At 29.7% G+C, this 17,785-nt stretch overlaps 1 protein-coding gene across 1 annotated transcript in view; it reads right to left on the bottom strand.

Moving 5' to 3' along the window:
• Sema2a (Semaphorin 2a) overlaps positions 1-17,785 on the bottom strand; it is a 1,678,677-nt gene that overhangs the window by 1,348,819 nt on the left and 312,073 nt on the right. The gene's annotated exons all lie outside the window — the stretch shown is intronic.

Genomic DNA, 17,785 nt, shown 5'->3' with positions numbered 1-17,785 from the left:
TAAAGTCTCGGATACACCTACGCGGGATGTATCGCGTTGCAGGTTTCGGACGAGGTACTCTCGAGGCAGTTTGATGTTTCTGAAAACTTTCGAACATAAATGCTGAGAGAAACTTTTTCCTTTTTGATATTTAACACCGACATTGTCTCGGGCGACTTTTAAAATACAGTATCAATCAGAAGCTTGCGTAGGTCTACGTCACTTATGTATACGGGGTCTCGATCATGAAATGTCAGGATGTACTAGAAAATATTCCACATTTCTAGACTTTAAGTTATTAATCAATAAATAGAAATTTTTATTTAGTTAACCCTCTATAGCTCAAATTATGTTTGGCTTCTGAAAAAATTGTACAATATGACCACAAGTAAATACTAATATTGAGATACAAATTAGAAGGTACATTTCAATAAACACATGTTTTCAACTTTACCCACTCTAGTGTGAGATATTGTAAAATAGTTACTTTATACTGATTGTTTCTAGGGTGTACTATTGCTTTTAGCGATACACCATTGACAATAGGATTAGATCAGACTTGAAAAATGTAGATAATCGGTATGTGACTTTAGGGTCACGCTGCCTTATAAAGGGTTAATTTGGATATTTTGTACGGTATAGATGTAAACACTCAATTGGTGCGAATATCTTAACGCAAAGTAATAATAAGACATTGATTTTTAATAATATAGTACATTTTGGGTAATTGATTGTTCCTTGTTGTTTTTTAAATAAATTTGTAAAATTCAGTACGTGTTATGACAAAAATATAAAATTTTTGCTCTACTTGACGTTTGCTCTACTTGACGTTTCAAACGATGTGGGGGAAACCCTACTATGTTTATCCCGTTAGAGTTAACAAAACTGATGATCGTATTTGGCGTTTACATTAATATACTATTTGTTTGATATTTGTTTCAGTGTTTGATATTATGTTAACTACTTCTTCTATTGTTCAAATAATGTATGGTATTTTGAAAATTCATGAAATTTTCTTCTTCTTTGAACATTTTCATTTAATACTTAACTTTATTGATATTCTTACGACATAATGAGAAACGATCATATTCTTACCCAATGATCATACCAAAGAGATAGGAAAAAGAACAATAATCTTTGTCTAACATAAACAGAAACAAACAAACAATATATGATCATGATTCAATGAAACTCTGTGTTCACTTCAAAGAAAGCGTGTAATATACAGGGTGTACGGCCACCTCTGGGAAAAATTTTAATATAGGATTCTAGAGGCCAAAATAAGACGAAAATCAAGAATACCAATTTGTTGATGGAGGCTTCGTTAAAAAGTTATTAACAATTCAATTCAAAAATTTCAAATCGTTCTGGAAAAATTATTTTCGGTTGCGAGGATCAATTATCATTTTTGGTGAATACTTCCAAAATTCTACCCACTTTCGAGAAAAAAATTCAAGTAAGTGCTGAAAGTTTTGGGTGAAAAAAAGACTTTCGAATCATCTTGGAAAAATTATTTTTAGTTGCAGGGGTCAATTGCAAGCATTTTTGGTCAATAGATATACCAACGAAATCCTACTCAGTTTCGAGAAAAACATTCCTTACTGAAAATATAATTTCTGGCCAGAAATGTCTGCCCGAATTTTCATGCGAATCTTTAAAACGTCATAACTTCTGAACGGATTGGACGATTTTAATGTTTAAAAAAGCAAACTGCGCGTATTTCTGTGGAGAATATGTACAAATCGCAAAAATATTCGAAAAGTTGGTCCTTGACCCCGCAAAATAAGAAAAACCCCATAAAAATGATCCAATTTTCAAACTGCCATAACTCCTACAATAGTGAACGTATCTCATTGAAATTTAGCATGGAAGTAGAGCTCATGGATACGTACAAAAAGGTATTAGACAACTTTTCCGTGGAGCGTGAACCAAATTAGTTACACATAAAAAACGAATTTTGAAAAAAAATCGACATGGGGTAGGTGCCTAAATTTTTCAACGGAAAAAAAATTTCAAATCATTTTAGAAAAATTATTTTCGGTTGCGGGAGTCAATTACAATCATTTTTGGTCAATAGACATACCTCCGAAATCTTGCGCATTTTCGAGAAAAAAATTCAGCATGGTCGGAACTTTAAACGTTAATAACTGTTTAACGAAGCCTTCATCAACAAATTGGTATTCTTGATTTTCGTCTTATTTTGGCCTCTAGAATCCCCCATTAAAATTTTTCCCAAGGGTGGCCGAACACCCTGTATAGTAATGGTGTTCAAAATGAACATTTTGTTTTTCGAAATATACAAAACACACAAATAGTGACTTATCGTTGTTTTCAGAATTGTATGCTATCATTTAAGTTTGATGTCGTTTTTTCTTTTTTTTTCAACTTATTACATCATAACATATCGAAAAATAATTCGAAATACGATGACATATGGTTTTCAGCCACTGTTTGTAATGCAATAGTATTTGCCTACAATAACTTCTTGGTTCTTTTGATGCAAAAATCTACGTTTTAAGTTGTTAGTGTGAAATCATTTCCTATTCAAAAATTTTGCTATTATTTGAAAAAAGTGATAGTCCAACAGAAATGGTTTTGTACTGATAATTATTGAGTTTCAGTTTTGTTTCCATTAATGGTACAGAAGCATCAAATCTTCGAACTTTTTTGCAACAACATAAACGAAACGAGTAATAACAATTTTAACGTATAGAAGATGTATGTACGTAAATGGAACAAAAAAGCTTTCCAACAATGTATTAATGTTATCACTAGACTGTGGATGTTTATGCATTTATGGGAAATTTTGATTCTCAAAAAACTACAGAATGCACTTAATATGCAAAAATATAAGAAATACTTAAAGTAAGATACGAATTATTACATTCAAAGGTTGAGACAACCCTCTACAAAGCTCTCATTTCATTAATTTTATTAATCAAAATATGAATTTGCATAAAGATTTGCAGTCTAGTTATCATTTTATTATAATAATGAGATCACACAATATTTTTTGAGCTACTCTAATATTGAAGATTGCAGAGAAATTTTTTTATGCATTTTATGATCAAATAAAGTACTTTGCACAGAGTTAATAATGATAGTACTAATCGAGAAGGTGGTTATTCTATGTGAACGAACTAGTTAAAAATGTAAATTAAAAGAAAACATATTTTTGTATAATACGTAATTTTCAAGGTAAATAAATTCGAAGTCAGATACACGAGCGATTTAATACAATATTTGTCTGGTGTATGTGTTCATTCAGAAACTCGCTGTTCCTATTTGTGTTGATGTACATGTCATACTTTATTGTACGCATACCTCACAGTTTTTTCAAAGTTAACTATTAATAATAAATAATAAATTATTTTTCGACGTAGAATCATCTCCTTTCCAATTATACCATGATTTCTAGAACACTCTGTACACAGCACTTGTCACAATCTTGGCTCTATCCATATTTTTAATATAGCGTACACTTTACTCGGAATGGCCAATATTTTCTATCCCACGTGTAATCGATTCGTTCAATCTTCGAGCAAACATCAAGGTATAATGTCCTTCTTGAGAATTTTATTCCATTGAAATAGTTTTCTAATTATTACTGACATTACTCTTGACGAAATGTGACAAATAATAAACCCTTTTCTTTACATCGTTCGTATATTACTGAGAATATAAAATACTTGTTAGAATATTTCTAGTTATTAATTTCGATCGAAGTAAGATTTATACATGAATCGCAAACGTGAAAAACTTTCAAAATCTTAATTCTAAATACTAATTAAGAGTATGAATTTATCATTGAAAATACAGATGTTAAGGTAAATAATTTGTATGTTCTATTTATTTAAGGTAAAAATAAACGTTTCCGGTAAATGTTTTCGCAACTAATAAGCAAATTGCTACTGTTACATGTTATAATTAAATTTCAGACCAAGTAGCTACGTTCTGCTTCAAAATTTAGAGGCAACTGCGTCTCTAATGTCTACATTATGGTGAATCTATTTACGTGACACGTCTAACGTAACGTGGCCTTTCTAGAAATTCAGTTTGCGCGAAATAATTCACGATAACGATACCTTTGACGACAATCAAAACCATTTTGGGGTTCCGTAGGCTAAATAAAGTGTAGCAAACTTGTTTCACGTAAGACTCGAACGTTCGATAATTGGCACTATTCCGAGTGATCGAGTAATAATGTTTTAATAATTTAATTATTCAGAAATCTAATTTCTGTCTCAGTCGTTCTTCATCGTGCCATTTCAGCGGATCCGATGATGCGGATTTGAGTAAATCGATTCGAGATATATACATGTATATGTCTAGCGGCGGTTCATAATATCATCGCTATCAGACGAAACGCTATGCTGACTAAGCAGATTTTCCTGCCTGAGCTGCAGACTAGTATCGTTGCGATCCGAGGATCACAGTTATTTCTCCAACCTTCCAGATATCAGCCAACATCCATTACCATCGTGCAAATAAATTCTCTTCGAGATGATCGCGTGTACTATATTCGAACTCACGCGTTCTAATTATTTCAACACACATGTACAGATAAAGGTTAAGAAACAAAATAGTCGTTTGCGAAATTCTGTATATTCATTGTTAGAAATTCCAACATTTTATATTATCGAACACTTCATTTATTTTTCATATTACTTAAATCACTTAATTTGGTTATCTAGCAATAGTACCTTTTTTGATAATTGTAATTTCCGTACCCTAAAGCTATTTAGCACACCTAATTAGTTTCACCGTACTTTGGGCCCAATTTATCTGCCCTTTGAGACACTTTGTGGGTGGGATTTCGAGTGTCGGGAGGACTGGTTCACAAGGGATGGTCAAACTTCGGATTTGTTAATAGAATCTCCTCCAATTTTTGAAATCAGTATATAATCACGGAGCAAGTTACAAAATCAGAACAGTTATTCAGAACGGAACTCAGTGACACAAGAACAGAACCTTTACAAATGACATCCAGAACATTCATAAGTTACAGAATAGAACATTTACAAGTTACACAAGAACAGTTACAAGTTACACAAGAACAGTTGCAAGTTACACAAGAACATTGAAAAGATACACAAGAACAGTTTCAAGTTATACAAAACACTTTACAAGTTACAGAACAGAGAGCAGTTACAGATACATAGTATACAAGAGTATAATAGAACATAATTAGTACGGATTAGATGTCAGAAATCTACGAACCATTTATATATGTATAATTGTTAACACGTGTATATATATATATATTTGTTAGTAAATTTAAAGTGTTGATAAATAGTTATTGGACTTATCTATTTACTAAATATTTCGGCTCCACGAATCTTGTGGGAGCCAACATTCACATATCGATAAACAATAAGTTTTGTCGAAGATAATTGTACAAAGACTACGTCCTATGGTACTATGGTCTCTGATAGATAATGTTGAAATCTTCCATTGACGCTCGAGAATCCGGAATAAATTAATAGTCCTAGGTGAAGAATTGAAGAGGTTAAGAGTTGTTTGATTCAACTCGTTTATTAGACTATTTATTGATAGAGAGTACTGTGTTGTGTTGTAAGACGAAGGGATCTAATTGTTTCTGTGCATAAAAATAAATTCTCATTTTATTTCGTGATAATTTAGTCAATTTTAGTTGCCTACATATTTATGATATTTATAGTGGCTGACTTACTGGTATGTGAAAGGTTGCAGTTAAGGTATTTACCGACCGACTATTGGTAGAAATGACATTTTTGCATATTTTTAAATATTTCAACTATAAATGACTGTATTATTAAAACAACTATAATATCTTTCAAAAGTACAAACTTAAACGAATGCAATGGTATAAAAATGTTTAGAAGATAATATATTCAGAACAAAAACACTTAAGATGAATTTTTATCACGCCTTAGAAAGTTGACCACTGGCGAAGTTATTCTATACAGTAAAGTCTCAATAGGTAAATATCTCTTAACTATTGAGTTAACTATTTTATATACAGAATATTTGACCCAGTTTTTTTTTTACTGGCACCGTGGAACGTAAAAAAGGTCAATGGGCAACAAGAAACAGAAAAGACGAGGTAGTGGATAGAGATTCAAGGCATATTGATATGATTTATTGTAGTTCAACTATACAACTACGTATCTCGTTATTAAGTATTTTTCAATGAGAATTTCAATACCAAACCCGTGGTTCCTCTCCGATCAAAATAAGACGAAACATGACATAGTTTAAACTATAACTTATATATTAAATTAATAAACACATTTATTAAATAATCTTTATAATATGTTATGTTTAGTTTTATTTTAATCAGAAAAATGTAACAAACACGAGAGTGAACACGGTTGCTGAAAAATAGTCACAAATAAAAGAAGTTTTATCGTATTAGGATTGCTTCAGCGACACACATTGACCTCATTCTTCACCGGTGCGTCCTCGAGCCTTGTTTACGTTATTATGTAGGGAGAGGCAAAAATGAATCGTAACCTCTACAGTTGCGTAGAAGTCAGTGTGTATACCTATTTCATTCCAAGTATGTAGCAGTAAACACATCTTGGTTTTTTATTCAGTAACAGTGAACATACGTATTAATTCAGTTCCCTCGATATCCAACAATGAAAGCTCCCAACAAAACAAATTTTTGATATCCAAACATGTGTCTCTTATGTCTTTTTAATCTGAAACAATGTGATATACAGAATGTTCCATTTTGACTTAGACGGTAAAATATCTCGAAAGTAAAACTTTTTCAAATAAAATGTTTCAAATAAAAATTGTAAGATTTGATGGGAAAAACACCTGTACTATTTATTTCTAATTCACTGTATGTTTTAAGGGTTATTTGCAGGTCAACTTTGTTTTCTTAAATGGAAATCTATATTTTTCTTTATAGATTTTTATTCTGCGCAAAAAATAAGACACTTTTGTATCAAATATTTTTCCATCATACTTCATCTTGAGTGAATTTATTTATTAATATTTATCAACTAAAAAATTAAGAATTAAATATTTTTTGCTTTGAATAAATCTGTGATCATAGTATCAGGTTTCAAATCATTTTTTGGATGTCAAGTTCCTGTGAATAATTTAATATAGGTCTGGTCAAACGTCGTTGGCAAAGGACGATCGCGTATTTAAGACTAACTGTTTAATATTTTAATTCCTTGCTAATAAATAATATATTTAAAAAAATATTCCCTTTGGATGGAGTATGACAGAAAAGTGTTTTATATTCTGTAAAGAAAAATACAGAGTTCCATCTGAAAAAACCAAGTTGATTTTCAAATAACCTTTAAAACGCCCAGTGAAATGGAAAATAAATAGTACAGTTTTTCTTCCTCTATCAAATCTTGCAATTTTTGTTCGAAACATTCTTCTTTTAAATCTTTGTTTTCGAGATATTTTCCTGTCTAAGTTAAAGTGAGTCAGCCTGTATATATAAATATTCCAGGATTCCATTAGTAGGTATACTGTTATCATTAAATTGCTGATTTCAATATATACATTTTTATAAAACATTTAAAAATAAACAAAGTGAAGATGAAATAATCTATAGAAATATATATATAAAACATTATTGTTATATAATAATTACTAACAATTTATCTTTGGAATTGATCAGATTCAATAGAGAAAAATGATGCTTTTTATTATGTATTATATAAGTAAATGTCATCTGAATTATATCGTATTTCGTCGTATTTTAATCAAGAAAATATAAGGAATATATTTAAGAAAGCTGCATTAAAAATAAATAAAAAAATAAAAGAGTTATGTTATTGCATTAGCAATGTGGTTTATCTCTTCACCTAGCATTCGATTGCGAATCAGATTACACTACTCGGGCTACGCTCATCGACCGAACTCCAAGGTGGTATTCCCCTAGTGGTGGGAATATAAATTTTACTTGAATTATGGGAATCTTTTTGACATATAGAGAGACTTTACTGTATATATATATACTACAATTTAAAAGAAATTTGCGGGGTTGTTGAGTTTAAATGCGGTCATGGCTACACAACGTGTTGAGTTACAATGACCAATGATAATCTTTTTAGGAGGCAATCCTAGAGACCAAAAGAAGACGAAACGCCCCTGTACTTAAGTTCGTGTAGGTCTATATACCCTCATACATACTCAAATGGAACACTCTGCGCGGATTTGTGAATTCTATAGCCACCCACCATTGGCAATTTTGTATTTAAGTATCGAAGTGCAAACGGGCAGGGGAGTTATTATTTTAAAATCTCTTCGAGCGTTGCAACACAACCATTTAATTAGCACATAATACGAGACAATATACTCAGAATTGAGTATATTAATTAATTGAATTAATATTAAATACAATTTACTTAAGTAATTGGACTAATATATCTATTGAACGTCGAACTATTTTATTGGACTTTTAATGTCATTATTTATTGGACTTAAATTATGTATGTCTACGTGTTTACTATGTAAACTTTACATGGGTTTGTTATATTTATTAATTATTATATAATAAATAAATCGTTACGTTTTGCAATTAATAAGATTATTTTAATTACTATATGATCCACTTCACGAACTCTGTGGGAATTAACATAATTTTTTCAATGTGTAATATTTAATTTTGTTTAAATTTGTTCATATACATATGCAACACTCACTCAAAGAATAAATTCGTGAAACGAATATCTTGTGAATGTGAAAATGCGTTGACTTTAATATGTGAAACTCTATGGCCAGTCTAATCGTACTAATAACTATGATATTAAAGAAAATGTAAGATTATATCGTACTTAGAAATATTTAAATTTGAATAAAATATTTAACATAAAATTTTCAATATTTTTCGAAATCGAGTGTAATTTGTGAAAGTAAATGTTACTAAATTTATAAGTTGCTCGATGTATAAAGTTAAGAGAAAGTAATCGATAGGAATAATAAGCGAAGCTACTTTCTTGACATTTATTATTTTAATACGTTGCCGCATTAATGCTTTAAACGAGACACATGATAAAAATTAATTAATTTTTTACGGTAAAATATATTTCGTATTTTATCAAATAGTCTGTATTAAATTTAATAAATAAATAAATGCAAAGGTAGAAGGAAATAAAATTATAAAATAAGTCTTCTATAATGGTTGAAAAAGTCACCCTTTTAGTACAAGAATCAGTCAAAATGTACAATATAAGGGCCACAAATATGTAAGTATATACATATGAGGTATTACATAGTTTTACCAATTGATCGTATAATTAAAAAACACACAAAGAAATGGAGCTATATTATATACCTACGTCTTATAAAGTTAGTTACCTAAGAATGTGATTCAATGTTGAGTTTGATTTCATAGTTTCTCTTTTCTATTGAATTACAACAAAAAAGACTGTAATATATAATTAATACATTTGTTTCACTTTTTTTTTTCTACCTTATTTTATTAAGAAGTAATAATTCGTAATATTGGTTTTTCTGAAAGATGTATATTATGAAATAGAATAGATAATTTGAAAAATATTTATATGTTATAATTTTTGTAAATATACCTAAAACTTTTCAAATTTTGTACTATACAAAATTGGTACTAATTTGTATATTTCCTTCTTTATTTAAGATTGATATTTGGAGTAAATATAACACAGCTCGTAATTCCATTTATCACACCGAACACACTGTATCATAGGAACTTGCCATTTTTCATCGCGGACCGTGCAATACTAGCATTCATTTTCAACTACCTCTTTGTTTCGTACTGTGATTTTCTCTTTATCTGCGTTTATTTTTAATCAATCAATATTAAAATATATTTCATTTATTTTTTAAAATTTGAAACAACAAACTCAAAACATAAAGTATAGGTGAATGTTAATTGTCAATACAAAAATGAATCAGATATCGATAAGCATTTTCTACTGATAATTATAATCAAACAAACCATTTAAAAAGTTAAGTGTCTATTATCTATTTCTTATTTCCAAATATGTACTTTAAATATTCTTATTGTTTTGCTCAAATTTAGGTATAATATCAATGAAAGAAATCAATACGCCTAATAATATTAATTCTAAGAAAGATTGAATCCATTCCTTGACGTTTAAACGTCACGTAAAAAGATAAATAAAAAGAAAATCAATGACTTAATACACTATTTGGTTTATTTTTTTGGTAAAACTAGCAAGATTCATTTTTGTTTTAGTTCCCTTCGTTATTTGTACTTACTTACAAAATACCTGCAAATAATTACATAATGTTTAATAGGATTTGGTTTCTGTTTCGCTAAACAACAAATACTACACGAGGTGTTATAATTTTAATAAGTCTTTTGGGTGTATGCCAGGATCGTTCTTAGCTATAGAGGACAAACTTTGTTTTGTTTGTTTAAAATTTTAATATTATTGTGAAAAAAGTATAATTTTTTGGATATATAATAATTATTATTATGTATAATTTTCAAAAATGTATACAAAATTTTTCAATTTAATAAAAGTAGTTCATTACATTGAATTTAAACTATTATATTTACATCTATGGGGGAGGCACAATACATGGCGCATCTTTTACTTGCAAACTTTATTATTTACTATTATCTTATAATTTATATAAGTAACTACCAATTGGAGCTGTAAATATTTATACATTAATGAACAAAATATTATTAAAACTCAAAAAATTAATATAAATATAACCTATTATAAATTAACTTGTTCTACATTTGTTAATTTACGTTAATTTTTTTACCATAGATTTATTTGCTTCAGAGTAACATCATTGGTATTCTTCTAATATTTGTAATATTATTATTATTGTAATAATATTGTTTATTTTCTTCATCTTTTCTTGACAAGTTATTTTATTCTGTTATTAGCTTCACATCACGTTATATTCTAACACTACTTTATATATTTCAAGTTATAAAAAAAGAAAGAAAGTTAAGTTTCCAAGTTAAAAAATGGGTATTTAAACAAAATCTAGTAAAAATATTGCGGTTTTCAGCGGAAATAAAAGTGTCTATACCGATATTAACATAGTTTTTTATATATTTTAAAACAAATACTTTATTTAAGATTTCTATGCTTATTATTAAAATTTTTAACCATATGCTTTCTTGCATTGAGAGATAGATCTGCATCAAAAAAAGATAATGTCTTTCCTTAGAGAGATACATTAGCTGATTGGTTTTATCAACAAAGGACGTACGAAATAAAACTATACTTTGATTTTTATTTTTCTATTAGAAGATAGATTGCATTACGCGTTTAATGTAATTAATATACACGTAGGAAACGTAGAAAAATGTAAAATAACAAATGGAATTCATTTTCATACCACCTTAAAATATATGAAGTTCAATATGCTAAGTTTAATATGTAAGAAGCAAATGGATTAAACGAAACAACATTTACCGGAATATTTGTTAAAATATTTATAAGGGATATGTTTCATTACATGAAACGAATAAAAAATATAAAGAAGTTTCGTTTAAATGTAAAAAATAAAATTAAAATAAAATTAAAATTGAAGGTGGTTTGTATGATATATTTTTCTTTTTTTTAAATAATATTATCTGACTCCAAAAATTCTTTTAACAAATTTAAATGTAACGATAATATTTACAGATACTCAACATGACTTGTATCTGAAAGTCGAAATGTTTAAATAAATTAACGCTTGTTTACAAGACTACAAAGTTTCGGTGATAAGAAACGTTTATACATTTGGTAGAACCTTAATTATCAAAATACTGATTAATGAAACGATCAATTGTCAAAATTTCGGTTATTAGTTTTGGTATTCTATTGTAAATCTTTGAAACAATCCATTTCTTGTTACATTTTCCTGAAGAATATGGTTTAAAAAATGTACGTGTAAAATTTGATGTCCAAACTCTGTTTCCTTCATATTTTTTTAATCCACGAAAGTAATTAAATACATTAAAAATTTGATAATTAAATTTCAAAGTTTTATTATTTTTTTAGATGTTGACTTTTTCCTTTTATTTTAATGTCTGCTGTAATTAACTCATCTTAATAAAGAATCCAATATTTATTTTTCACATCAAATGTATAGAATAACTAAAACCATGGAAAACATAAGACAACGTGTTTCTTTCACTACGTTCTAAAACATGTAGAATGTTTAATTGTTAATATTTCACTTTGACAAAAGTATATATTTCATAAATTTTAATAAATATCTGTATACATAATGTGTTTGTCACCCAATTTCATTCCATTGATACAACCAATGAATCAATATGTCATTAAATACTTAAATAAGTTTTATAAGAAGTATTTACTGCGAAAATTTATATTAAGAAGCGGTAATAATGAAGAAATTTTACTAGACGCATATAAAAAGTTTAATGTAATGGATTGCAGTTATTTAATCGTCAATGTTCAATCGCAGAAGGAGATGTCGAAATGCGTCCCTTCTGTATCACGGTAAAAGTTTCGAACACTTTACTTCGTATAGAGGCTACTCGAAGTTGGAAGAAATTAAAGCTAAAACAGACGAAAGGAAAACCCAGATCAAACTCAAAAAAGAAAGGAAATAGAAATGTATAAACAACATCGTAAATCCAAACATATTTTACAGCGCGATAACTTCAAACAATAAAGTCGATCTTATCAAAATCCCAAAAACTGCACACATACCAAACACACACACGTTGTAGATGTCTTTTCTAGAGGAAATAAAAAATATCACTAAATCACTAATACACAAATCTTTCACATTACGGAATGCATAGAATCACACCAAAAATGGTTTGCATAATAAAGAACACAAACAGAAAGATAACTTTAGATTCATTGAAAATAATACAAATTAATGTAAACTCAATAATTACTAATAAGAGAAGAATCTCCTGGATACACTAACAAAAGATAGAAACAAAATTAAACCATACCCAATTTCAAAGATTACCACCTTTTTAGAATCGATAGACTACAAGCCAAACAAGCAGGAGGAATCGGCATAAAAATTAGAAAAAATATATCCTTTAAGGGGCCTTTCTACCTTGTGGGGTTAAAAAAATCGATTTTTTTTGCATTTTCCTTTAGTATGTAGTCTCGAAAATATGTCTACCAAATATTAAACTGAAATTCGGAAAACTAACGAAGTTATAGCCTGTTGAAATGTACCACGCGCAGGTATAACAACTGGACGTGAAACTTTAAAGCTGTTTTTCTCGAAACTACATTTTTCGGCACTGCATAGATGATCACGTGAAAACTATTCAAGATATCAATATCAAATTCATACAGTATCTTTAGAACTGGTCTCCCTATGCAATACTTTTTCTTTTATTAACAAAAAAGCAACCAAATATATGAACATATTCAGTATTTTTTCGTAAAATAGCTGTCATTTTGCCATTTTTTGGTTTTTTGAAAAGATCCTAGTTCATGCTATAACCGCACTCATCTATATTAAGAATGTCGTTGGTTTTTGTATTTCGGATAACTTATTCGCAAGATATCACATACGCAGTCGGGCGCCGTTCGTAAAAACTGTTGTTTGTTGATCAACAAAAACAGCGTAATCAATAGATATTACACGTTGCAAAAATTCGTAAGTATAGCTAAATATATAATAAATGTATGCACAAAACGCGGAATTAATCGCTCTTTAATAGCCTGTAAAAAAAAATCACAAAGAAACATATATTTTTCGTGTCTACAAGGTAGCATGGCCACTTAATAAAGATCTTTTAAAAAGTAACACCTGTCTCGAATCAACCATCATCGAAATTAAAGCTCAGAACAATTGTAAAATATTCATCATAGCATATGCATCTAATAGGTACAAAAAAGAATTCTTCATACAACTCGAAAACCTATTTCAAACATTAGAACTACATAGACTCAATAATTACTATCTCATAGCACGTTCCTCCTGGGGTAATGTATTAAACAACTCAAAAGGCGTTTCCTTAATCAAATGGTATTCAGAAAATAAAATCACGTACAAAATCTCACTATTCAGAATGTACTCCCAGTCTTCTTATCCAGTGGAGCGTGTATCGAAGTCTGTCTCACGGATGACAGGACAAAATTCCTTAATTTACCCTCTTCCAAAGCCCTCAATTCCTTCAAATACGAGAGCGACTACGATGAAAATTGCAATTCCGACATTCGATTATTTGGAAATACGACGAACGAAATTGACAGCTACATTAACAAGTTGAATGCAAACATAATAAAAGCAATAGACTTTATAATACCACGCGTAAACAGCAATTTTAATTCTACAAATAAATACATAACTCCAAAAATTAAGAAACATAAATAATAAATAAATTACACTATATCAAATGACATAATGAAAAATACACTAACGGAAGCCTTCAAGGCGATCCAATATGAAATTAATAAAGCTTTTTAGGAATCGGTCAGCATTTTTGGAAAAAGCAAAATTTCCAACATTACTCAACGTGGATCTAAAGAAGTCTTTCCATCGATAAACAGTATATTTCAACCCAAAGAATATAACACCATAGAAACACTCAAAATCCCAACAAACGACAGAAACACTTTTCAAAAAGGTAATGTAAACATCAAAAACTTACAAAGGAACACGCACAACAGCGCCCTCATTACTGACACTCAAGATAAATTAAACATTTTAGAGGCCCATTCTGAATCGGTCCACATGCAAAACGCACACGTGCCAATTTTTTATACAAAAAATTAAACCATGCTCCTAGTATAAGTAATTACTCTTTAATTTATTTTATAAGTAGCATTAAGTGCGACCGACATTTTTTTAATGTTAAGATTACACGTGATCTACTTTGAGCCATTAGTCTAAATTGTATTTCTCGTTATAAGATAGCCGTATGTTTAGGTTTCTTGTACTCCTTTGTATACAGGGTGTTCGGCCACCCCTGGGAAAAATTGTAATGGGGGATTCTAGAGGCCAAAATAAGACGAAAATCAGGAATACCAATTTGTTGATAGAGGCTTCGTTAAAAAGTTATTCACATATAAATTCAAAAATTTAAAATCGTTCTGGAAAAATTATTTTCGGTTTCAAGAGTCGATTACAATCATTCTTGGTCATTACACATACCCCCGAAATCCTACGCATTTTCGAGGAAAAAATTTCTTACCAAAAATCTAATTTCAAGCCAAAATCTAATTTCGTTGCCCTTTCATGTGTATCCTTAAAACACCACAATTCCTGAACGGATTGGACGTTTTTAATGTTTAAAAAAGCAAACTACGCGTACTTTGATGGAGAATATGTGCAAATCGTAAAAATATTCGAGAAGTTGGTCCTTGACCCCGCAAAATGAGAAAAACCCCATAAAAATGGTCCAATTTTCAAACAGCCATAACTCCTACAATTGTGAATATATTTCAATGAAACTTTTTTCCGAAGTAGAGCTCATCGGCACCTACAAAAAAGTATTAGACAACTTTTCTGTAGGGCGTCAAACAAAATTATTAAAAATAAAAAAGGAATTTTTAAGAAAAATCAACAAGGGTAGGTGCCGAAATTTTTCGGCGGAAAAAAAAAATTTTCAATTCTTTTGGAAAAATTATTTTCGGTTGCGGGGGTCAATTACAATCACTTTTGGTGAATAGACATACCCCCGAAATCCTGCCAATTTTCGGGGAAAAAATTCAGTACGGGCGGAACTTTAACCGTTAATAACTTTTTAACGAAGCTTCAATCAACAAATTAGTATTCTTGATTTTCGTCCTATTTTGGCCTCTAGAATCTCCCATTAAAATTTTTCCCAGGGGTGGCCGAACACCCTGTATATATTTATAATTGTTTTTTGGCACAAGAAAAAAGGTAAACGCAGGTCGAATTCACTTTTATATCTTTATTTCCATCATTGATCATATTATTACAATACCATGTCTATAAAGTTATTTTTTTAAATTTTATTCTAATCATCAACTTGTACTTTAATCATAAATTATATGAAGTTGTTCCTATTGCCATTCCTGTTTTGAGTGTTATTGTTTATCTAAATTCTGTTATATCTTGATAAGTACACATATCTTGTGATAAATAATTGTTTGCATACATAAACTCAAACATGAGTATACTTGTGGTTATTAGTGGGAAAAGTGTTAACTGATAAATATAACATTATATTGATGTCTGTGGCCACAAAAGGTTTGCAAATTTAAAAGGCTTTATGTTATAACATATTTAAGGTATATACCACGAGTATATTCGTGCTGCCAATGCATAAGGTCAGTTATAAGTCAAACCCTCGTTTGATACTGGTCGTATCCATCATATTGAAGGAACGATGGATCGTTTTGTTTATCTAAGTTTTTATAACAACACTTTATTGCTATTCAAACTTTATTGCGTCGATAGTGATCCGAAACATACGACAAAAATTGTTAAACAATTTTTAAGTGAGAAAATTTTACTGTTTTGAAGTGCCTGGCACAAAGTCCGAATCTAAATCCAATCAAGATACTTTGGATTCACATCGAAAGAGAAATAAAACATAAAAAACCACAAAATATCAATGAATTACGTAAAGTAATAAAGCATTCATGGAACTTGATTCCTATCGATCAATGCATTTGTTTAATACAGTCTAGCAGTGCAGCAGTTATTAAAGCAAATGGTAAAACGACAAAATACTAGAATTACTATATGGTATAATAATTTTTAATCTAATTTTCATTCTTAAAAATAATATTATGTTATCCAAAATATATTGTTTTTAAGTATATTTCCATAAGACGAAACATAAAAACAACTTTTAATTGTTATTTTGTTTGAAGTTTAAATTAATTCAAAGTTATTTTGTATCTCTTAAATATATATGTACCTATACCGTTAAAAAACCGCAGTGAAAATTGATTTATCTATTGATATATGTATTGATTGTGTATAAATTGATTTAATTGGTATAATCAATTGTGCAAATGTTGTGTGTTACATTCAATATAAAATGAAAACCGCACAAATTTATGGATCAATTTAATAATAAGAATGTTTATAAATTTGCAAATTCTTCAAAAGTTAATCAAATAAGTAATACTCCCTTTTCTGTGCGATACATACTCAGTTATAATATGAATCGTCATATACGTTCAATTGTTCAAACACAAAGGAGCGAAAGGCTCATCTTCTTTTATTAATTTTTATTCTGCAGCACCGTTCCCGTCCCCTATTCTCATTTCCCATCGTTTAACATTATCCCTCGTCATTTTCTCGATCCGTCTACGTAGACACAATCGCACCGGCATAATCACGTGTAATCGCTCACGTGTGAAGTCTGCGAGCGCCACATGCACGCATCGATGCTCGCTACGCGGTATGTCCAATAGATATGCGGACCAGTATCCGAGATGCTACTCGAAAACGCTATTCCACTCGAAGATTATTCATGCGCTGCTAGATCAGTAATCGAGCGTGCAGCGTACAGTTGAAATATGAGAGCGTAATGCGCATGAAGAGAAATAGACCCGTGCGATTTAGCCTGGGTAAGTGTGCATTTAATGGTATTTAATGTTTCGAGGGTTTCTCCTTTCATTTTAGTCAAAAAGAGGATAGTTTTCGCTAAAATACGGCAGTTAATTAACTAACATAAAGCTATCGAATGCATTTGCATTTTAAAACTTAGAATATTCATTTCTAGCTCATTCCATGAAAACAATTCGTTAAAAAGCAATGTTCCTTGTCTTCATGTTTTTCGAATCAACAAGTTTTGTAAAACTGTATTTTGGTCAAAGGTTTTGTTGCACATCAGATCTTGTAGATATTCTTTGTCAATTGAATAACGATTGCTCTTCAATTCGTTTAAAAAAATCTGGGAAAATAATGC

This window comes from Colletes latitarsis, chromosome 6 (assembly GCF_051014445.1).
Source record: "Colletes latitarsis isolate SP2378_abdomen chromosome 6, iyColLati1, whole genome shotgun sequence".
Taxonomy (NCBI): Eukaryota; Metazoa; Arthropoda; class Insecta; order Hymenoptera; family Colletidae; genus Colletes; species Colletes latitarsis.
The sequence above is the reverse complement of the archived record's forward strand: the minus strand, read 5'-3'. Positions and strand labels throughout refer to the sequence as shown.